The sequence below is a fragment of the Musca autumnalis genome, unplaced genomic scaffold, assembly GCF_047663935.1.
Source record: "Musca autumnalis isolate F117 unplaced genomic scaffold, ASM4766393v1 scaffold_5, whole genome shotgun sequence".
NCBI lineage: Eukaryota > Metazoa > Arthropoda > Insecta > Diptera > Muscidae > Musca > Musca autumnalis.
The window spans coordinates 883544-908271 of NW_027412088.1; the positions used below are offsets into that span (position 1 = coordinate 883544).

At 33.2% G+C, this 24728-nt stretch overlaps 1 protein-coding gene across 1 annotated transcript in view; it reads right to left on the reverse strand.

Moving 5' to 3' along the window:
- Positions 1–24728, reverse strand: part of Stacl (SH3 and cysteine-rich domain-containing protein) — a 427746-nt gene that overhangs the window by 159507 nt on the left and 243511 nt on the right. The gene's annotated exons all lie outside the window — the stretch shown is intronic.

The following is a 24728-nucleotide window of genomic DNA, read 5'->3' on the forward strand; positions in this document are numbered from 1 at the left end:
GGTGTTTTTTGTTTCAGAGTAAGGGAATACATGTACATATATGTGTGTGTGACCGTTTGTGTTTTGCCGGGAATGATTTTCCTTGTATGCAATTCATTCCTGGGTACGGTTATGTATGTAAGTGCCTGACTGTTGCAACATATGTGTATGTATGTCTGTTTATATACCCAGCAAACCAAATGTCTGATGTCCGACACGTCTGAACAATTTCGGAAGCAAAGTCGTTCAGATTTCGTTCCGATTTCTAAACGATAGGAGAGGAAATAGTTCAGATTTTGTACCGATTTCGTTCAGATTTCGGAACGAATGTCGGAGAGAAATTTCCTTTCCGAATTTCCCAAGGATTTTCTTCTGATTTCGTTACGAAATCGGACCGAAATCGACCCGATGTCGCTCCGACATTTCGTTCGAAATTATGTCAACCACTTCATACAACTCTCGTTAAGATATCGTTACGATTTCGGATCAGATATCGGACGTATCGTCAGAATTTTGTTTCGATTTCGTTACGATGTCGGTACGATTGGTTTGCTGGGTACATATACGAATGCATATGTATGTATGACTGTGTTTTTTCTCCTCGTCTGTTATAACATTTATTAATATTGTTTAATAGCTGGAATGTTTTTATTTGTACCATTATACGTAATAACTTAATTTAACATGACAAATAATGCCACCCAAATAGTTTTTTCTGCAGTGTCGAAGTCCTTAATGATTTCATGGGTGGGTTTTTAGTTATTAACAAATACACAATAGTATTCGTGTTAAATTACTCCGAAATCAAATGTTTAGTATGCCCGTCTTTACCTCGGTAAAGAGCTGGGCCCTATGACGTTATTAACAAAGACGAATCCCTCATTATTGAATGGGAAGTACCTGAAGAGTGTTTTTTTCGGATCAACGGAAGATACTGTTTCAAACTTATATTCAAGGTTTTTGACAACCACCACATATAAATCCACGAAAAACTGATTGGAACAAATTCACTGAATTAGTAAACTCCATGCTGGAGTATCATATTACCTTTCAACAGCCATCGAGGTTGATAGCACACTGAATCATGTAACAAAGATGGCTATGAGACCGCCTGACCACTTACTTACCCAGACAGAAGATATCATCCGGTCTGGTGGTCGAAATATTAAAGTATCAATTAAAGTATTGTCATTGGAGTCAACTCACACATAACAAAACAAGTAAGCAAAGGCTATAGTCGGACGAGCCGACCATGTGATACCCTACACCACACACTACGAATTAGCTATGTTCAACCGCCAATTGGACAACTGAACTGAAAATTTCTCTGACATGATAGAGACAATTTGTAGTATGGGAGGAAATTGTGGTTCTCTACACAAAACCCATTATATATTAGGCTGAAGGCCCGTTATCTAGCAGACACATTATTGCAATTTGCATCATGGGAAAGGTCAGTAGTTATTTTCCCATATGTAGGCTACTTTGCCGGTATATGCCCTCCAGGAATTAAAATATGGACCAAACATAAAATTTGTATATTTTTCATACGAAAGTAATGGTCTATGTCACCCGCTAAATAATATCAGATCATCATGCAAAATTAGGCATTTTCTTCAACATAAACTCTTACCTAGTGCAAAACTTCGTGACTATTGAGCTATAATTGCGACCTCTAGTGTGTTTATGACTACACTACAAACAAAAAACTGGATATATGTATTAGGCTGTAACTCTGTTATCTGATCACGTACATACACATAATTGACATCAATGGAAAGGTCAAGAGATCGTTTTCCAAATATATCTCACGAGGGAGGAATGTGTCTTTCAGGAACAAAGATTTAAACTGTATATTAAATTTTCACACAAAAGTTGTGGTCCCTCTAAATATTATCTGATCGCCATCTCAAATTGTAATCCATGTTCCAAAAATCGTTTCGAAAAAACAGTACGGATTTGTTCGAAAAATCAAAATTGGTCTCGTTAAATAATATCAACAAAAAACAAAACTATAGTCTTCCCTGCCTTACCCCTTGGTAATAAATTAATGTTAATAATAATTAAAGTTGTTGTAATTAAATATTAAAACAACAACTATGGGATTAAGCCTGACTATTTTGAAAAGCAAAATAGAAGTCGTCATTCCAAATGGTATTAGGTAAAGCCAGAATAAGAAAAAAGGAGGAGATGTGTTTTTAGTATTTCCAAAAATGCATATTTGAATTTTTTGCTTAATAATGATACACAGTTTAATAAGTTCTTTTTCTTTAAAATTTATTTTCTGCAATGTATGGTTAGTTTAACTTCGTAAGATGGTGAATAAAGGTCACTTTTGGCATAATGGAAATAGGAGAAAACTTGGCGGCAATTGAAGCAACTATACATGAGAAGCATAAAATGTGCAACCATTAACTTCATGTTAAGTAAAGCCATTGTAGACGCCCATTTCGACTGAAGAATGAATGCATCACTACAATGCATGTTTAGCTTCGACTGTGTGCTTGGAAGGAAGAAAACTGCAACTACATATTTACTCGCACGGATACTTGGGTGGCAACAAGAAACTACTAAAATGTTGTTGAAAAGCACAAACACACAGCTCTTTTAACATTCATTTACCCATTTACATTGCATTTTGCTCCTACTCTGGCTTTATTACTTGCTACTCAACCAGCAACAGCTTAGTGTTATTGTAGTTGTTGCTTTTATGCTTGTTTATGTAGATGCACAATGTGCAGAGTTGAGTGTTAAGAGGGGCGGGGGTAGGAGTTGGTGTTGCAGCACTGATGAAAGAAACGAATCATTGTTTTTGAAACGTTTATTCCTTTTTTATTTTAGTTTAGTTCTACATTTCTGTTGTTGTTTTTGTAGAACAAGTGGCAAGCCAAACTGGCAAAGCAAACTCTACAACAAAGTGTCTACTGTTATGGGGCTAATGGGTGTGTTCGGCTCTGCTCTAGTTCACGCTGCCGCCTTTGTTCTTTAATAATTGTTATTCTAAGTGAAAGTAATTTACACGTCTCAAGGAAAGCAATAATCACAACAACAAAATGAAGGAACAAAATTAAGCTTACAACAAGTACAACTACCCATACATAACCCTTAAGTTTGTAGAGGGGCCATTAGAGTGAACAAGCCACGCTGTAAGCTTTTAATTAAATTCAAAATGAAATGTCATTAAACCAATCAGTATCTTTGAATATGTAACTGTATATTTTCCAGTAAAAGTTTCCATATTAAGAGAGGTATTCTTATTAAGTTTTGAAATTACTACTATTAAGACGATCTTCACTCAAATAACTAGGCTTACACCAATTTCTGAAGTTGAAACCGATAATTTTCCATTTGCTGTTAACTCCTCAAAATCCTTAGTTTAAGGAAACATACGGCATTGCGCAGAACAATAGCATCAAATAAAGGACATCAATTGACATATATGATTTTTTGAAAGCTGTTGCATACTTTTATTGGTGGTGGATGGAAACGTGCATAAGTCTTCTCAAATATATATCGTTAATGATAATTTTCACAACTTTCCTAGCATTATTTATACAGAATAGAATCAGAGTTGAATCAGTGCACTGTGGTTTAGCTTGTATGGGAGAGAGCGACAAAAATATTTCTAACCAAGATATCAATCTGAAAATTTTACAGTAAACTCGTAGTGACTAGGAGATAATTTTCCCCAAAAATCGTGAGGGTTGGTCCACTTTTAGGTATAGACCCTCCATAACGGTATTTCCAGTTTTTTTTTTATTATTTTCAAGATTTTGGTTATATTTTCAAAGTAAATTCGCTGTAATTTGAAATTGTGTCCTTTGGTGGTATAAAACATCTTGCGTAGGTCCATGTTTTGTTATATTCCACATATAAACGTCCCTCCTGTTTTTTTTTATAATTTCACGATTTTGGCCATACTTTCCAACTGAATGTGCTGCAATTTGACATTTCGAGATTATAATCTGTATTAAACATTCTTGCCAAAATGCATCAATATATGTCCACATTTTGGTATAGTCCTATATCATGTTAATTCCCGATATTTGGCATATTTAAGTATTTGGCCTAAATTTTTTACAAAAACGTTTGTAAAAATCAAGACATTTTATGAATTTTATTCATGACAAGGATTAGCTGTTAACAAGTATCAACAATATGAGGCACATAATATTCTTACTAGGAGGGTTAACATATGGGCCAGATTATATTAGTTGTAAACAATGTCCTATAGGTCTCAAACAGGGAATATCTGGAAACTAAGATGTTTTATGAGATTTAGTTCGCGAGGATGGGTTGGCATCTATTACAATAAATACTAGTTACAGGATATCTCGATTAGGAGAGTTCCCAGATCGACTAAAAATGTACCAGGATATATAAACCGTAAACAAGACCACACAGGTAGGCCTTCCGCGTTTTCAATTTCAACGGAAGATAATTCTTGAAGTGGCATGTATCTTTTAAAAATAATGGTGTCTTTTATAGTAAGCCAATTTGCATGTGTTTATCAATTTGTTTGTTCTTTTGTTCTGTATCCAGATTTTTGAAATTCCTTTGCAGAGATAGTGTATATGAAAATTTCTTCGAATACGGTCCGTCCTAAGCTGGCACTGACAATGTTTTTTGAACACCATATTTCAAAAATATACAAATGTGAAATCACACATTCATACTGTAATCCAGAAAACATATTTTTTTTATAAAATAAGATCGAAACAAAACGCAAAACAACAACACCGATTGCTTGAAAACACCCAAAAACCCTCACAAAACTCGGAGTATACTCAGTATAATGAAAACTCAATACCGCTCGGCAACTTTCGGCAGACGAGATAATTTTTTTCTAATTCTGGACACTTCCGGAATACTAAAATTTGATGTGTCTACGATAGATTTTAATAGTTGAAATCATAATTTGTAGACATCGATTTTTGTATTTTTGACGCGGGCTGGGACCACAGTGCAGTGGTCCATTCTCTCTCCTATTTGTGTGTTTTAAAAAAAAAAAAACCCTCATTTTCTAGAATCCTTTAAGATGATATTGAAAAAAATTAAGTTTTACAATTTTTTTTAATAATATAAAAGAATGTTTATGTATGTCGATAAGAAAATGAATGCGTAAGAAAAACTACCAAATTTGAGTGTGTTTTCCAAATTTGTTTTTTGTTTTGAAGCAAAAGCAAAGCAAATAATATTGCCAAAACTAAAGGTTGGATGTGTTTCATACGCACACATTTTCGTTTCGAAATACATAAACAGGGGGTAAAAGATTGTAAAATGCAGGACATTATAAATAATTGCATGCATTGTTGCAATGTTTGGTGTACAGAGAACAAATCCACCATAAATTAGAACGAGTCCAAAAATCATTTAAAAACGCCAAATTTTTATTTTTTTGTCATTTTTGGAAGTTGAAAATATTGTAAAAAATGTATTTTTGTTTATTATTTATTTATACTAACGAGGTTATATCACCAATATTTTTGAAAATTTAACATAGCTGAAGCCAAGGTTTACCCTTTTAGAACGCCCGACTTGTGATTGTATATTATACAAATTGAATATCTTTTGATACAATGAAATGTTTTTGGACGTGGCAAAAAATATTGGCCTTAAAAGATAATTTGCGTGGAAGCTGTGGCTATATTTATGTTAAAAATTGGTAAAATGGGTTTAAGGCAATTTGTCTTTTTTTCTCTCGATTTGTGAGTAAACCACATTTCTCACGATTTGCCTGTCAAAGTAAAAATAGAAGCCAACTAAATAAGGATTATCTCTCCAATGTACAACTTTTCAAAATTTGATCTGCGTCTATCATTAAATGATGCTGACATTTGAAGTGTTTTTTGAAATTTTCTTCCAATTTCATTCCGCAAACAGGGTTTTCAAATAATTATATATAGGATTGTAGTACTTGCGATTCTGAGGTATTTGCTACGTATATTGTGAATGTAGTCTGCACAGCTTCATAGAAATCTGCATTCAAATGAGGAAATTTTGTTCGAACATTTTTCTAAAAATGCTATTTTTCGGGACTAATATTTGCAATTGTCATTAGAATACCTCGTACTCCATTGTACATTTTAGGTGTTTAGGTTCCGGATCCAATAAATCATTCCCGTAAAAATCCATCTACTAAAACGCGAGTTACGAGAAATTCCAAAGTAGAAAAATCACCTAAAATTGTTTTTGAAAATATCGCGTATTTTATCGCGTTTTCTGCGATAACTGCGACAACTGTCATTCAAATGGAGTTGAAAGCCTAGTAAAATTAGTTTCTTTTGCGTTCTGAATCTAATAACCAGTGGCACGTCCAAATCCATCCACTAGATCGGCGGATATAATTCCTCTTAAATTTCGAAAATTTGCAAAAATTGTTTTTGAAAATATCGCTTATTAAAACACGTTCTGGATATAATAGACTTTTTTCTAAAAATTGAGTGTGATGCTACATCCACGGTAAGTAAGTAAGTAAGCTACATCCACGGTTCTTGATGGACCGCAATAAAACGGTGATGTATTTTTAAATGATGGTCATTAAAATGGGATGCGCACAAACTGTAAATATACTTCGTGGAAATAACTGAAGTTGCGAATCTCAGTTGACGAAGCGGCTATTTTTCAGCAACCAAATATTTTCAGTTGCAGTGAACATTTTCGAAAAAACAAGAAGTAAAATAGAAAGGAAAATAAGAATTTTCTTAGCAATTGTTGATTCTTTGCATCATTAATTAATTTTGTGTATCAAAAATATGGTGAAAACAACGAAAAAACAACAGTTCGAATATTAAAATAAATTGAATATTAAGTTTGAATATTAAGATAAATTGAGTGCAAATCCAATGTGAACATGTGTTCCATCTATACAGCCAACTACAGCAGCGAATTTCGTTTTTGGATAAAAATGATTTTTATTTTGTCTTTTTTCCTCCTCCGTCAAATTCGAAACGATCCAATTTTGGCACAATTTATCCTCTATCAAGTCGACAACTTCCTTCAATACGTTCAACAATGTAGATTGAGTCATGCAATTGCAATCATTGCCATGGGACTTTTGGAAACTTCCCTCCGCAAAAAATCTCAACGCAGCGCACACTTTTAAAAGTCATCCTTTAACGTTTCCACAATGTAAACTACGGTATCCTTTGGAAAACGAAAATACGCCATAAACCTAAAATAATTTACTGATTATACAGATCTTTCCAACATGAGCATCAACTTACAGTGCAGATGGCAATTCCATGGATTCGATTTGTCCCTCAATTTTTTTCTAATAGATGCAATGTCCTGTTCATTTTCTTCATCATCAAAAAATAATTCGACGGAGCATCATTTTAAAATCGTTTTTTTGTGAAATGTGTGTTTTGGATTGAATATAGAGTTCACAAGTTTGAAAAAACAATGATCGATAACACATTTATCGACCACCCAGTTGGGTTGACATCAATAATACAACATTTAATCCCAGTCGCGCTGGCAATTGACAACGCAACCCAAGTTTAGTGGCAGTGCATAGTCGATCCCTTATTGTTTTTAGGTTGAAATATGCAAGGGTGGCCAAACAGAATTTCACAAAGTGTACATCAAATAAAATGGATTGATTTATGCATATGGATTTCAAATGTTCTAATATTCAACATAATATTATTTTAATTTTATGCCACTATTGAAATTCCTTAAAGCTCCAACCTTCACGACATAGGCTTCACTTTATTTCTAACAATGTCTGGATGCTGATGCAATTTTATTACACTCTATAAGATTACAGCTATTATTTTGAAAAAAAAAAATGTTTGCAAATACGTACAACTTTGTAATAAATTTGACTTTTCACGAATCAAATGAGACATTTTAGGAGTATTTTTTCTCATCGCAGGAGTATTTTTTTATCAGTTAACGATAATAGCTTAAGCGTCGATTTTTTAAAATTTGTTCTAAATATCAAAATTTATTAGTTACAAAAACAGATTAAATGTCGATTTTTTGTCTTAATCTATGCACCAAAAAAATTTTAAAATGAAAAAAATTAAAAGCTCGATTTAAAAAATATTTCCACATATATGTATATTTATTCTTACAACATCAATCCATTTAAAAATACAACACCCAATCAAAAAAAAAAAAAGGTTAAAGGATATTTCAATTTCCAATTACACATAATAATATAAATGGATTAACGATGTTTCACTTAGAATATTCGAAAACATAATACCCTTATCAAAAAGTTTTTTTTAACCATGCAGTCATAAAAAAGTTGAAGTATTCAAATAAAAAATTGTTTCCTTCCTCTTCCGAAAAGTATTTACATAAATTCCACACTTAAATGGAAGGTGCCAAAGTATTGGCAAAATAAATCAAAAATAAACATTGATTTATTGTTGCCGATTCATTGAGGGTCAAATATAAAAACTTTGAAATAAGATAAATGGTTTACCGCATAAGCAGTCCGGCCTGTCAACCCACCTTGAGAGTTGTAAGAATGTACAATGATGTTTGATATTACACTCACCATCCTTATAGTAAGTATTGAGGGAATGGATTGTTGAAATAGTATGCCGAGTGATTAATAGTATTCATCATACGCCACCCTACACGAATGCTTGACTAATAATTTTGGAGCTTTTCTTATAAGGCTAGACAATGAATTTTGAGTAGCGTGTCCAAAACCGAAACCGGTTAACCAGTTATCCGGTTTTGAGTAAAACCCCGAAAAAGTTCTTTTAGAAAACGTAATTTGTGGTCAATCGAAAAAATAGTTATTTGTGTCTTTAATTGCTTTTAAAAATTGTAATATTTTATACAATTACCATTGCATTCTTGAAAGAAAACTAAAAACTAAAAAAAAACGAGATTATTTTAAATTTAATAAAAAAGAGACTTTATCCTGGTATTATAATAATTACCTCAATTTAAGACCGCACTATTAAACCAAGCCAAAAACATTTTCAGAAAAGATACACACACAAGATCTAGCTGCATCCTGTTCTTAAAAGGATGTTGTTTTGTCAATGATTTGGTAGTGGGACGTGTTTGTCCAATACTCAACCGTGTGATGCTTACACTATAATTTCTATGCCATGCACGTGTTCCTGCCAAGGCCTTGAGATACTTTTCCGCATGATATTCTGGCATTATCAATAAGCAACAACAATAACAAAATCATCATAGTCATCGTTTATTCTGTATAGATGAATTTGTGGGATTGTCAATTTACGGGCAATACCTGATGCAATGGCCTAAAACTATGCTGACTTCTTATTACAGTTTGCTTCACCTTTATGTTTCTCTCTCCCGCTTTCCAGTTGTTGGATGCATTAATTTCCTAACTACTGTTACTAGTGCTGTTGCCGATGGTCTTGACAACTGGAGCTTGATTAAGTATCATTCCCCCAGAGTAAATTTTAATTGCGTAGTAATCAGCAGTAACATTATAATCTTTGTGTGTGTGCAAGAACGACATATTTTCTCTTAACCACAATTTTTTGCACCTAGCAATGACATAGTTTGGCAACAACATACGAATAGAGACATCCAAATTATATGCAGAAATGTTGCAAGAGGTTTGTTGACACACCCACTCCAATTTAACCCATTTAGTAGCTGGCAGAGCCTTTAGCCGTGGTACATATTGGGGTTAAGTTGTTGTCTTACCAAAGTTCAACATTTGTACGCATTTAGCCTACCTCCCTCACCCTTGAAAAGTAAAAACTATCGACATACAAACACTCGTACACGCCCACGCTAACTCAACAAACGGTTGATGACACTTGAGCATTTTAAATTATGCAAATTGTCTTTGAGATGACAGATACAGATTGCAGATAACGGTACCTTGCAACAAGTAAATTTGTCTATGAGTTATGTGAGCATGTGTACACATACATATGAACATATAAAGTGACATACACGATGTAAGTGTACGAGAATTGTAGACTTACATTCCAATTTCTACATTTATATGAGTGTACGTGAACTTTTACAACAATTTTAGTACCTTACAAATTTGTGTGGTAAAGCCGGAGTTAACGTGGCAATAATAAATGTTACTCAGTATTCGCAGAATTTACAAAAAATTTACAAAATTTTAAATGTAATCCGACTTTTTTTTCAAAAAAAATAGTTTTCACATGCTTTCTAGAGTTGAAAGTATTGGAAAAAATTATTAAATTTAAGGGACCGACGGAATTTGTCGCTATAACCGATATGTCGTTATAAGCGATAGGGCTATAAAGGGGCCCAGAGATTTGGGACTTTTGGATATCGTCGTTATAACCGATATGACGTTATAAGCGATTTCGACTATATATATATATATATATATATATATATATATATATATATATATATATATATATATATATCATTAAACTAATATGAATCAGGTGCACTCACTGATATGAGAGAAGTCTCTTTTGTCCTGTCTGGGACGTTTGTGGAACAATTATATTACCACTTAAGGATACGCAAGTCGGCTTACGACTTTCAAAATCGAAATATCGTATATAATTCGTACTAGGAAAATCAAAATTAAAATACAGGACTAGTTGTAATTGTCATCAACCTGTGTACCAGTGCACAAAAACTTGTAAGAAATTTACTTATATTAACCTAATTCCACTAAACTATTGAATGTGAAGAATTCTCCAAGTCGTTACAAATATTGCACACAATTGGATTGGAACATTCGTTTTTAGGAAGACAGAATCAGAAATCTGCATTTTGGATCCGGGTATTGAGATATTAAAACCGAATTTAATCAATTGTGTATGTAAATCAAAAACATTTGGAATTATTTACTAAATAAAATTATTTTACATATTATTTAAAGTAAAAACTAATCAATTTCTATGCAAATTCTTTAAAAATTACAGATTTTTCTACTTTAATGATTTGTCTGAAGATCATTTCAAGCAGCAAAATTCTCACATATTTTTAAATATGTTTTGTATGTGAAAATAATTTTGTTCATATGCAGTATCATTTTTTGCATATGCAAATATTATGCACTTTGCATATTTTTTATAATACATTGCAATTTAATTAGAATCCAAAAATATGTCCAATTCCAAAAATATGACATCAATCGGATCAATTAATTGCATAAAATTCCGCTGTACAGTTATGAGCCATTTTCAATAATTAAAAAAAATCCTAAGGAGTTTTTTAATGGATGAATGAACTTATAGATAAAAAAAAATATGAAAAGTTCGAAAGCGTATTTTTGAAAGAAGCGCCAAGAAGATAGGTGAGCGGAGTTTTTTAAAATTGTAATTGCAAGTATAAATAAGTTCAATACAAAATATTTTTGCTTAAATTTAAGACTTACGTTTGACCTCATAGACTATCCAATTTGGAAGCATTAAAGTCATGTTAAATAAATGCAGTTTCTGTTTCACAGACAAAGCATGCCATGTGTTGCTGTGTTTACTGTTAGCAGCAGTCATTATTCTTAGCTTGTCTCAACCACTTTTACAAATATTGCCAATTTCAAATACATGTGCTCATATTCTGCACATGCTTAGTATGCAGGACATGTTTATCCAGCTACAATTTTGACCATTGTGCAAAACTGCACCATTTGCCTTTGCTGCTTGATGTGTAGGCGGAAAGAATTTGTAACTTCGTAACTTAAGTACGACATCACCACTAGCAAGCACTCACCGACACTCTACTACTGGTGAATGTAGTCAAATTGATTTTTATCACTTGAGTGGTTTTTGATTGAATGTCGAAAAGGTTGGGTATTTTTTTCTTTTTTTTTTTTTTTGCCATGATAACGGCAGCAATTTTTAGTCTCCGTTGTTTTTCACTGCTTTCAACATTTCAATGACATTACCGCTCGTCGGTGATGTAAATTTAATGTTTATTTTTGTATTTGCTACAACATTTTCTAAATTCATTCATTCATTTTTTCAATCATTGATTCTTTCGCTCTTTTGTGAATACTAATGGCAAACATTGAGTGAGGAGTCATTGTAATACAACTGCCAACTGTTGTCTTAAATCTCCCTCTTTCTGGATCATAAGAAAATCAATAAATGTTTTACAAATCATGTAACCCACGCCACTTGAAATTTGAAAAAGGATATCACGTGCAGCTGGTAACCGCACGTGGTAGCATGGGTTTATAATGGCAGAAACTGTGTGTTCTGTTTTCTTTCCATACCTACACTATCTTAATGCAAATGGCAAAAATTTGCAAAGCCTGGCACTTATTTCGATGTATTTAGGATAAGTCATTAAAACATGTGCACTCTGCATATGTAATGGTGACTTATGTACCCTGTAGTAAGCCTGGGAACAAGTGTCGACATGTCACCACTTTGTCTCCTATTATGGTGACTTTGTCAACATGATTTCAACAATCTTTGCCTTTTTTAATAAATGCCCTGTTCCTGTATGTGCCAAACAAACAAACTTATACAATTTAAACAAAAGTGTAATGTTTGAACTAAGTTCATTATCTTATAGTACGTTTAGATTTGTGAAATCCATTGAATTTCTAATGTCAATTGTATTGCTTACATGTACTTCAAGTAAACCCTGATAATAAATCCAGTCGGCTTTGTTTGACGTATACGCTATGGAATTGAAATTTTCGTTAATTCAAATGAACTAATATGCATCTACTTTTTAAATTTACGAAAAAGTTCCAAATATACCAAAAAATCTAGTTGTGAAACTCTGGTACCAATGTATCCATACGAGCCTTCATGAACTATTGACTCACTACAAGCAATGTCTCTATTGACTCAATAGGGGTGTCTTTTTACTTACTAAATGTTGCTGAAACATTTTTTCAGCAACTTTTCCTTTATACAACTGTCAAAATTTGCAACATTAGTAATAATTATTACTAATTATCATGTAAAAAGACACAGCTAATGTCTCATACACTCACGACCTATTGACACATGGTTCCTCAGCAACTGCTGACATACTAGATCCAATGTCACTATAGTGACTTTCGAATGACACGTTCGTATAAAATGTCTATAGGAAAATACATAGGGTTGTCTACAATTGGTCAGTATTACTGGTGACAGTATTAGTAGTAAGTCGGTATAGATTCTCTATTGACATTTCCTACGGGGTATGGTTCTTTGTTCATATAAGTATGGGATACAAAATGGAATAAAATTGTACCAGTTTTTTGTTAAAAAGAAGAGCGACTGTATAGTTTTAGTTCTGATGTTTAAGACAAATGTAAATATATAGGTTATGTGTACCAGTAGTCGGCACTTGAAGGATTTTCTTATGTTCACTATTTTATCCTTTCGAGTCTAAATTTCCAATAACATTGAACTTAACTTATAATGATTTAAAATGTTGTGCAGTTTTTGTTATTCAATTTGTAAACATTACAGATTTTGATTTTGTGCAACAACATAGATGCCTTGGTATATTAATCGATTGTGATATGTCCTTTAAAAGTCATATCCATCACTTAACTCGAAAAGTTTGGGGTTCTTTGCGTAGGATTTATGCTTCTATATATACACCAGCTCATGCAGTGTTAATGTCACAAGTTCTATATATGGACTCGAAGTTTTTTCTGCTTCTATTGCTTTGAACTTAGACAAAGTAAAGCGAATAATAAATACTATCACAAATTTGTTAGTGATAGTCATGTATCGGGATATGTCACTCAATTTCTCGGATGTTCTTTTAACAGGTTTGTACAATATCGTTGCTCATTCTTACGAGGGGCACTAAAATACCTTCTGGCCTGGGCAACACGCGCTGTCGCCAATCGTCATATGACATTTTGTTGGAAAGTTTGACAGTTTTTAGCCTAAGCGTGCTCAGGACAGTTTGACATACGACAATGTTTGCCATAAAATGGAATTTACTTGTGAAAATTTTTGTCCGATCATTTTTTACAAATTTCGACGTGGATAATCACGGCAAGACTGAATCGATCAAATTAAATCTTTACATGTCGATAATGGGACATCCTATATCACTGTAAAAAACTGGTTTAAGGAATTCAATCGTGGCCGACACTCGCAAAAGAAACGAAGGTCGTGAGGGTCGCCCAAAATCGGCCGTTGTTCCAGGAAAAAAATTAACTCTTTCGTGAACGGATAATGCAGGATCGCCATGTTATATACCATGAGATAGAGGCATCCTTTGGCATTTCTTCCCCCAACTAACATTTGATATTGCATGAATACCTGGCCGCAAAAATGGATTTTTCTGCTAGATCCATCAAAATTGGTCAATCGCCCAAAAACAGCCTCTTGTGGATTGGTGCAAAGAAATTGTAAAAAAAACAATCGCGGTACTTCAAACGGCATTTATAAGATCGTCACAGACGACGAATCTTGGATCTATGCTTAGGAGCACGAAACAAAACAGGAATCGACCGTTTGGGTCTTCGAAAGCAAACCAAATCCAACGAAAGCTGTTCATGGTAGAAGACCGTTGTTCCAGGAAAAAAATTAAGCCTTTCATGAACGGATAATGCAGGATCACCATGTTATATACCATGAGATAGAGGCATCCTTTGGCATTTCTTCCACCAACTAACATTTGATATTGCATGAATACCTGGCCGCAAAAATGGATTTTCCTCGCTAGATCCATCAAAATTGGTCAATCGCCCAAAAACAGCCTCTTGTGGATTGGTGCAAAGAAATTGTAAAAAAAAACAATCGCGGTGCTTCAAACGACATTTATAAGATCGTCACAGACGACGAATCTTGGATCTATGCTTAGGAACACGAAACAAAACAGGAATCGAGCGTTTGGGTCTTCGAAAGCAAACCAAATCCAACGAAAGCTGTTCATGGTAGAAGACCTTCGAAGCAAATGGTCGCCTGTTTCTTTGGCAAAACTGGCCATGTGGCGACTATACGGCATGGAAAATGTAGGACAGTTAATTCTGAGTGTTACACTACAATTTCTTTGCCTGAAGTCTTTTGAGGAATTCGAAATACGAACAAGAGGAAACGAATCGTTCTGCATCATGACAATGCGAGCTCTCACACGTCGATTCAAACCAGCGCTTGATTGACCGGACAAAACATGGAATTGATGGGTCATGCGCCATACAGCCCTGACTGGGGATTCAATGACTTCATCTGATTCCAGTACATCAAGAAAAAAGGCGCGGTCAACGATTTTCGTCGCCAGTATATGCTGTAAAAGCGTTCAAAACCTATGTTTTGGAGGTGTCTCAATCAAGCCACTGTAAACAACCCAAGACATGGTCGTATGTCAAACTGTCTTGCGTACGCTTAGACTAAAAACTGTCAAACTGTCCAAAAAATATGTCAAATGATTCCTGGCAACACTGCGTGTTGCCTAGGCCAGATACTATACTATAATGATATTAAAACGGGTTGTCGTCGCTTATTAAGAAGTATATTCTCCCGTTCACAATCCTCTAGGAACCCTAAAAATGTTTATTCCTAGAATTTGTAAAAACTGTTACGCTAGGTCTTTTTTGGTTAGGGTAGCGCGATGTATGCAAGGCAAGGTCAAAAAAAAACATCCTGTAACTTTCGCGACTTCGTTGCAAATGACCCCATATTCTCTTGCCCGATAGGTTAAAAAAATATAAACATAAAATTCACGAGTTTATAAAGAAAAACCAAAAATTGCAATAGTGTCAAAAAATCCTAATATGGTCCGAAATGGCGCGATTTGGGAATAAATTGGTCCAGAACGCTTTGATAATGATTTTAAATTAGATTACAAAAAAATAAAAATTTTAATGAAAAGCAAATATGTTGTAATGACAGATAAAATTAAAAAATGCATTACAGAACTTCAATGCATTTGGTGCGGAAACTTTTTTCGCGGTAGAGAAAAATTGACACCGTATTTGATAATAGTTTTTCATGCTCTACACGGCTATGTGGTGGTATTTTTTTGGTTATAGCCCTAATGTACATACAATTGGCATTTTTGGCTTTTGTATCATATATGAATATGAAATAAAAAAATAAATACTTATTTAGTTAAACTGTGACCTTAAATTCCTCTGTAACTACTAGACAAAATTTTAGTGTTTTTAATTTACCGGAAAGCTGTTTTATCTGTTGGACAAAAAATTATGAAAATACCTTAGCTATTTGAGTTCAAATATAAAAATTCCGACTGCTGGTAATTGTTGAACTTAGGAACACTAACCGTATGTACATATGTATATGTATACAATCTGACTCATCATTTGTGTATTTCTTATTATTTCATATCAATTAAATACAAAACAAAATTGCACACTGAGATGTATATATTTCCATTTATATTTGTCGATTCCTGTGGTGGACGAAAACTAATCCCAAAGGAAATTGCAAATAATATGTACCTCAATACATAAACGTAGAAAACAAGAGGTAAGAATAAATTTTGTAACTCTACACTTGTAAAGTGCCAATAAAACAAAAATGAGCAATTAGATACAAAAAGCCAGTCTTATAAATTTTATTGTCATTAATTGTGTCCCCATTACCAGTGACAGTATCATCTGTCTTTGGCGGTTAATGTTCGTCGGAAATCTGTTGAAAAACCAAAAGACGGGAGGCCACACGATTGACTGTTTTCTCTCACTTTCTCGTGTTGGTCCAGTAACAACTTAATTAGCTCTTGACATCACCCATACACAGACCGCCATCAGAAAACTGTCAACTATCGCACAACCAACTGCTGACTCAGCCAAACACCCCAAAACTGGACATAAAATTTAATGACATTTTTGGCCCTGTTTTACTTGGCAGCATTAGGAGGGAAGGAAAATGCAGCTTGGGGAAACACTTTTTCACAGATGATGCATCAGTAATTCTTCGACACGATTTAAGATTTTTATCAAGACTTCTCAAAGCTTTGGCAAAACTACAAGTTCTTAAAGATTGACCAAAAGTTGGTGATGCGACAAGAGACCAAAGATGAAATTCTTTGAAAACTTTGGTGAATGCTTCACAGAGAGTAATTAGACAGCGACGCAAAGCAAACAATTCATCAATGTCGTTGAAAAACTTGTAAGCATATTTATTTGTGAGTATGTGTGGTGTCTATGCGAACTCCCCTCACTAACACGTTTAAATGTATTTATCCGTTTTAATTTTTTTACATAAATATATATGTATACTGTACTATACATACTCATATTTTGTATAGTACGCATATTTTGTGCGAACCAAAAATATGTTGAATCAGTTTATACCATTGTACTCTAAAAGTTTACAAATGATCTTAATGTAAGATGTTGGTTGCGTCCCGACGAAAGTTGGGAAATTCATCATTACTATTAAAATTAATATTTCAGGTTTTACTGAATTTTGGTATTTTGAGTTACCTGTGAATGAAAAACTTCTTTTCAACAAATAATGGACATACGAGGGCTGAACGATAACAATCTGGCCTAACAATGAAACCGCGAATATTTACCATCAAAAATAGTTTTATTGTTTTCTTAAGCAGCATGATTTATACAATTTTTCGTGCGCTTAAACCTATTGGCGAAGCACTTTTTCCACTCCGAATGAGACATCTCCAACGCTTCTACAACATCTTCTGGCCACGAAAATCGTTTACCACGCCTTTTTTCTAGATATACTGGAATCAAATAAAGTCATTGAAACCGCAGTCAGGGGTGTACGGCGGATGATCCATCAATTCGACGTTTTGTCCGGACAAACTGGCGCTGGTTTGAATCGAAGTGTGAGAGCTCGCAATGTCATGATGCAGAATGATTCGTCTTCTTAGTTCGTTTTTCGAATTTCTCAGGAGACTTCTGGCAAACAAATTGTAGTGTTCCACTCAGAATTAACCGTCCTACATTTTTGAAGCTGGATAGTCGCCATACGGTAAGTTTTGCCGAAGAAAGAGGCAACCATTTGCTTCGAAGTGCTTCTTACATGAAGAACATTCGTTGGATTTGGCTCGCTTTCGAAGACCTAACCGTTTGACTCCTGTTTTGTTTCGGGCTCCTAAGCATAGATCCAAGATTCATTGCTTTTGACCATCTTATAAACGTCGTGTCTTTGCACCAATTCACAAGAGCGTATTTTTGAGCGATTGCCCAATTTTTCTGGATATAACGAGAATAATCCATTTTTGCGGCCAGGGGTTTATGCAGTATCAAATGTCAGTTGGTGGAAGAAATGCCCAAGGATGCCTCTATCTCACATCGTTGGTGTTGATAGTTAAAAATCAGAGTTATTGCAAAAGGCGCTATTCATAGTTTGAATTTAAACGACAAACATGTATCACTGTTTCTATTTTGTGCATTAAAAATATATAATCTGCTAACCAATGAAGACCAAAAGTCATGAAATTATCCCCATATAAAATTTGTTGACATTTATTGTAATCTTCTTATTTATAGACAATTTTAAAACTTTGATTCGCTGTGTTGAAAAATCGAATGTGCACCATGTCATTTTCACCCCGTTTATATGCATTTCAAGAGTTGAAATATTCAACATGACTTTTTTCTAATTTTATGCCACAATCGGAATTTCTTGTGATTTAATATATTGATCTAAAATTGTCGATTTTTCGATTCTTACGTAGGAATCTTGATTCTTACTTAGAACTCACTTGGATAAAAGAATCGTTCGATCGAGATGACTCCTTAGTTGAAAATGTGAACGTTTTAGTGTACAATGCTTCGCGTTTAACACTGCCGTACCGTTAGATTAACTTTGTTCATCAGTACAACAAATAATATAATATTGTTGTCTTGTTCTTACCAATGTAATCTGTATATTTCATTTTCGTGGTACATCAAAAAGTCAAAACAGAATTGATCTTTCGATTCCCACTGCAAGAATCGAAGAATCATACTATGCAACACTGAAAATGCAAACAACTTCTAGTATGTATTTTTTGAAAGTACATATTGAGACTACAAAAATCCTAGTAGGGTTTTGTCCTGTCAGATCCAGTTCGGGATTTATGGCCTCATCTAAACCGGGCTAAATCTACACTTTTTGGCATTTATCAGGCCTTTATCTCAGAAACGAATAGGAATTTGTCCTTGCTGTCTTTAGCAATATTGTAGCCCTAAACTAAGAGAACTTATCTTTTGAAAAAACCACATAAGAAAAGCTCCACCTAGGGCATCAAAATCTATAAATAATAGAAAATTTTACATAATTGCTGAAATTCTGGTCAGTATCGGCTAAACTATTGGGAGTTGAACTAAGTATTTCGGATTTCATTACATTATTGACATTTTTATTAAATCGTCGTTGAAACATGTACTGAAAACAACGGCTTATAGGCATTTTACAACAATGACATGTTCTGAAGAGTTGTGTATTACATTCCAGGGAATATTTTTCCAAAAGAAAATATTCATAAAAAATTAACGGTTTTGGAGATACGGTGCGAAATGTATAAAAATTGTGGAATTTTTGCATATATTTTGAAATTTGATGCAATAAATGTATTTCTCCAAATATTTTATTCTTGTCCTTATTTACAAATTTGCTTCAGAGGTCAGAAGAAGATTCGCATTGGTTTCAGAGATATAGCCCCGAATTTCTTTAAAAACTCAATATTTAACTATGTATAGATGGGACCATAAAATCCGAGCTGGATCTGACACAACAAAACCCAACTAGGGTTTCTTGTCGTTTGGGTCTGTACTGTTCAAATTGTTTGCACAAGATCACCTTAAAAATGTTGCACAGTGTCATAATAGAAAATCGATCTTTCGATTCTCTATGAAGTCAAAACTCGATTCCGATTTTTAGATTCTTCAAATCAAAGAATCGAGGAATTGATTACTCGAAAATCGACTTGTGTATCCCTAGTCTGGATGATGCCTTAATTTTTGTATACATTTTGTGTAAGTATAAGCGCTATTATTTCAAAAAATATGTTTGTAAATACGTAAAATTTTGTAACAAAATTAATTTCTCGCGAATCGATTGAGACTTTCCGAATATGTTTTGCATCGTCCAAACGGGGACAAATTCAGTTAACGGTAATAGGATATAACAGCTTACTACATTAAGCCGCGTTTTTTAGATTTTTTTTCTAAATACTAAAATTAAAGCGATCATATCTTTTGCGCGCAACGATCAAAGTTGTTAACAAAAACAGATTTGGAATGACGATTTTTATCTTAATCTATGTACCAAAAATCATTGATGTAGTGTCAAAAAAATTTGTTTTTTCCTGATACATATATGTATGTAACTACAAATTGTAAAACTTTTAGAAATCCTCTGGAAATGAATAAGTTTTCGATTTTTGGTACAAAATGTTATACACAATTTTAATATTATTGCATACTAATGGTTGTCACAATCGTGTACAATTGAAAAATCTGGACTTTTGATGGAACGATGCAGACAGTTAATAATTACACTTTTATTTATCTTTAAAAGCTTGAATGTTTTAAAAACATTGAAATTTACCGTTTAGTGAAATTCACGATAACATTTTCGGAATGCTAGTTTTGTTCTCTTATTGCCGTCTCCTATCCTGTAGTTCCTTTCACCACTATATTATCTTCACAAATTGTCGTTCATTTCAGATTTACACAACGTGTACACCAGCATCATTAGAACCATGGATATATTCTGGAACAAAGAATCCATTTATGTTTAGCATAGACTGCACGACAAGAATCATTTCATCATTTTTGTGGCTGTTGTCGTTTAACAACTCCTTGGAAAAATCCTTTCAACGAAAAGCAATTTCGCTTCCGCATGATGATAATGAGTGTACGTGGGTTTGCGTAGATGTGGGTGTGGGAGTGGGAGTAGGAGTATTCTTAATATAATGCACTCACTGTTCACAAATAACTGGAAAACACACATACAGACGAAATTTCTAATGTACTATAAGTGTATTAAAACGTAGCGTATGAAGAACTGCGTCCGTTGTGCCCGTCCCTATATATTATATGCCACAAGTCTGAGTGACAATATATCCTTTTGCCGTATCCTTCTTGTCATCCTTAGAAATATATGTTCTTAGCCGCTGGAGGACTCAAATTTAAGCAGACATAAAAACACCAACACGTTTTACTCACTTAGCAACGAAGACAATGTCTGGCCGCCTAACATGGATTTTCTTCCACCTGGCAACAGTGTAAGAGAAGATGACACATATTTTATGCTCACAACCATCTACGAATAATCTTTAGATATGAAGCATCTTCTTTTTTTGATATTGTTTTGTTTTTCACACATTTTTTGTGTGTGGATTCAAACTCAGGTGAGTGGCATTAAGCAAAGTGAAATTATGTTGAACATAATTGTGGAGACCAGCAAGCACCGAACTACATACATTTCATAGGGGCTTTGACTAGAAAAGAGACATACACTCTTTGTTTTATCGTTGTTATTTGAACTCAGGGATGTACGCTGTATTTCATTCATGACCAAAAATCATGAAAGTTTAAAATGTTATGTGGCGATACGTAAAACTATTTTAAAGGTTGTTAATACTTTTAAATGAAATATTGACACAAAGTATATATAGAGAGTGTTCACAATATTTCAGATACAAGTTTGAAATTTGGTACAGAGTATTATATATAAGATTTTCAATATTTAGAATTGGAAATTGATCATGTCGGACCACGTTTGGTATAATCCCCAAATAGCAATATTGATATTTTCTATATCCCAGAATTTTCCAATAATTTTTGCTCTTATTTCGCATTTTGGGTTTTTGATATAGAAACATTTTCAGTATTTCGAAGATCTTATGCTGCTCATCAGCAAAACATTTAAGTATATTTTCAGATTTTTTTGACTAACGGCCTTTCGCGCCTTGTAAAAGACAAATTCTGTAAAAATTATATGCCAAGAAATACTCGTAATTGCTCTAATATTGGTCCAATTTGAAAAAAAAAAATTTTTGTTGTATTTTTTAGCTATCTAATAAAAAATACAAAAAAATGCACAATTTTTGCGATTTAAAATTTAAAATCAATTTTTTTTTCAATGATTGTACTCTTCGATTTTCTTGACATTTTTTTCTGTATTAATTACAAAAATTGTAAGTCATATTTGGTAGTGGGATTCGAATGATTACTATTTTTCTTAATTTTTTAAAATTTGTCAATACAATTTCCCTTTATACCAGTGTGAGTCATTTGTTATTTTACCAAAAAAATAAAAAAATGAGTTTTTCAACATTTGTTTTGTACTTTTATTTTGGAATTTATGTTAAACATCTTAAAAACTTCGTAATTTGTCGATTTTGGAAGTGGGTTAGCTGTCGTTGTACCAGCCAGACAATAAACCAACCCAATTGATGACCAAAAATCTACAGCTTGGGAATTAAATTAATGGGCATCCGAGAAAAATAATCTACCAAATATTAAAATGATATTTTCACCAGATGATGACTATTTAAATACGAAGGAGGATTTGAATTTGAGATATTCAACGGCTAAGCCAATCGCTTGAACAAAAAAACTTCATTCAGTAATACGCAGTGATGCTGGTAAAATAATTACTAAACAAGTCATAAAATCGCAAAATGGAGAAGTTTTTAAGATTTTTAAAATAAATTTTTAAATAAAACATCAAAACAAATGTTTATAAATGGAACATGCTTGTTTTTTGGTAAAATAACAAATGTTTCACACTGCTATAAAGTAAAAATTGTACTGACAAATTTTAAAAAATTAAGAGAAAATAGTAATTATTCGAATCCCACTACCAAATAGGACTTAAAATATTTGTAATTAATCGTAGTTAAATACAAAAAATTGATAAAAATTGATTTTAAATTTTAAATCCCGAAAATTGCATACAAGACCACTGTGCAAATTTTTTTCTATTTTTTATTAGATAGCTGATAAAGCAACAAAAAATATAAAAAAAATATTTTTTTTAATTGGACCAGTATTAGAAATTCCCATATACATATGTATATGTTACATTTGTGTTGAACTTGGAGTAATTATTTTGACTTTAGAAAAATTAAATTAAATTCCATTTTTTCAGAATTTTAAATTCCTTTGCATGTTATTTAAAAAAATGTCGGCGGATTTTATGGATTTTACAGTTTCTCACGAAGCCAATAAGGGTACAAGCAATGATACTTGTTTTACGTAATTTTTTTCGTGCATGCTTGTTTGTTTGTGGATTTGCTACTGTGGTAGCAGCGTAGGAGTATTTGCGTTAGCGGCTTTATGCTTGTAAATACCCACGGGAGTTTTAACGCCATAAACGCCAAAATGTTTTTGGCTTTATCAGTTACAAACTACATCTACGGGTGCAATTTTACTACGACCACACACACAAATATACTTGAATATTTTAAAGTTGTAACATCAGCAACACCAATACATTTACCATGACGGCGGCATTATTATGATGTGGACCATAGCATGCAATGAAATTGGTGAAGTGCCAAATACAGCCATTCATACATTTATTCATATGTCGGTATATTATAGAACAAATACACATGTTCATACCCATATGGACATTTGCAAAAGTTCATATACCGAGCTTTATCAGAAATATGTATTCACTAGCAAAATGCCCGCTACTTCGTATGCGGAAATGGAATAATATACAAATAAACAATATTTAATATGAAAATGATGGACACTGAAAATGTATTTAGAAGCCGCCTTCACGATAACATGAAAGCAATATTACACTATTCAGTACAATTTTTATAATGGTATTACATGTAGAAACATTTCAAAAATTTAAAGCCAGATTTTCATAAACATTCTGATCCATTCTCAACAGTGATCAACACATAACAAAATTCATTTGTCGGTGCAGTCAAAACCATTGCTTCAATATTTATTATTAATACTTCTAGCACACTTATTGTACTACCACCTCTAACAGTGAACCTGACCTCCATACCTAATTTCATAAGTTGTATCCATTTCAAAAACTCCTTATCTAAACACCAGCGCAGACCTTAATACAAAAATTCGAAATTCCAGATATATCCCTTTATGCAATACCAAAACGGTACCAAATTTAGTACTTATAATAGTTATAAGTTCCAAAAATTACATCTCTATATCCAAAACTGTATCCCAACCGCGATACTTACAGTTCTATCTGTTCTAAAACCAATTATAGCAGTATTTAGTACTTTTCGTATACATAAGTACAAAATTCCGAAACCTCTTCCATATTTTCACTTCAAACGCCTCTAAACGCCAACCCTTTACACAATAACAATTTGAACGAAAATCTGTGGCATTTAGAAATTTTCGTTCACTTTTTGTACGTATATCCACAACCACATCCATATCTCAACCCTACACACCAAGAGCGACTATAATACCAAATATAAGAATTCCACCTCTATTCATACACCAAATTTATTACTATTTAATACTATTCGTACGAAACTACGAATTTCAATAACTATCTCAATCCTCCACTCCAAAAGTAATCTTAGTTCTATGTTTCAGAATTTTAGCTCGATGCGTTCACCAAATCTATATTGTATCACACTTAGTATTTTTTGGTACACATAAGCACGAATTTCCAAACCTATATCAATCCTACTCTTCAACAGTAATCTTAATTCCAAATTTCAGGTTTCTATCCGTCCACCCAAATCCAAATTTTACCAAATTTAGTACTTTTCGTACACATAAGTACGAATTTCCAAACATACCTCCATATCTAAATCCTACACTCAAACAGTAAAATTTACCCCATTCACCCAAATACAAATTGTACCAAATTTAGTACCATTTAGTATTTATCGTGCACATAAGTACGAAATAAAAAAATACCTCAAACCTACACTGCAACAAAAATAATAAGTCTAAATTT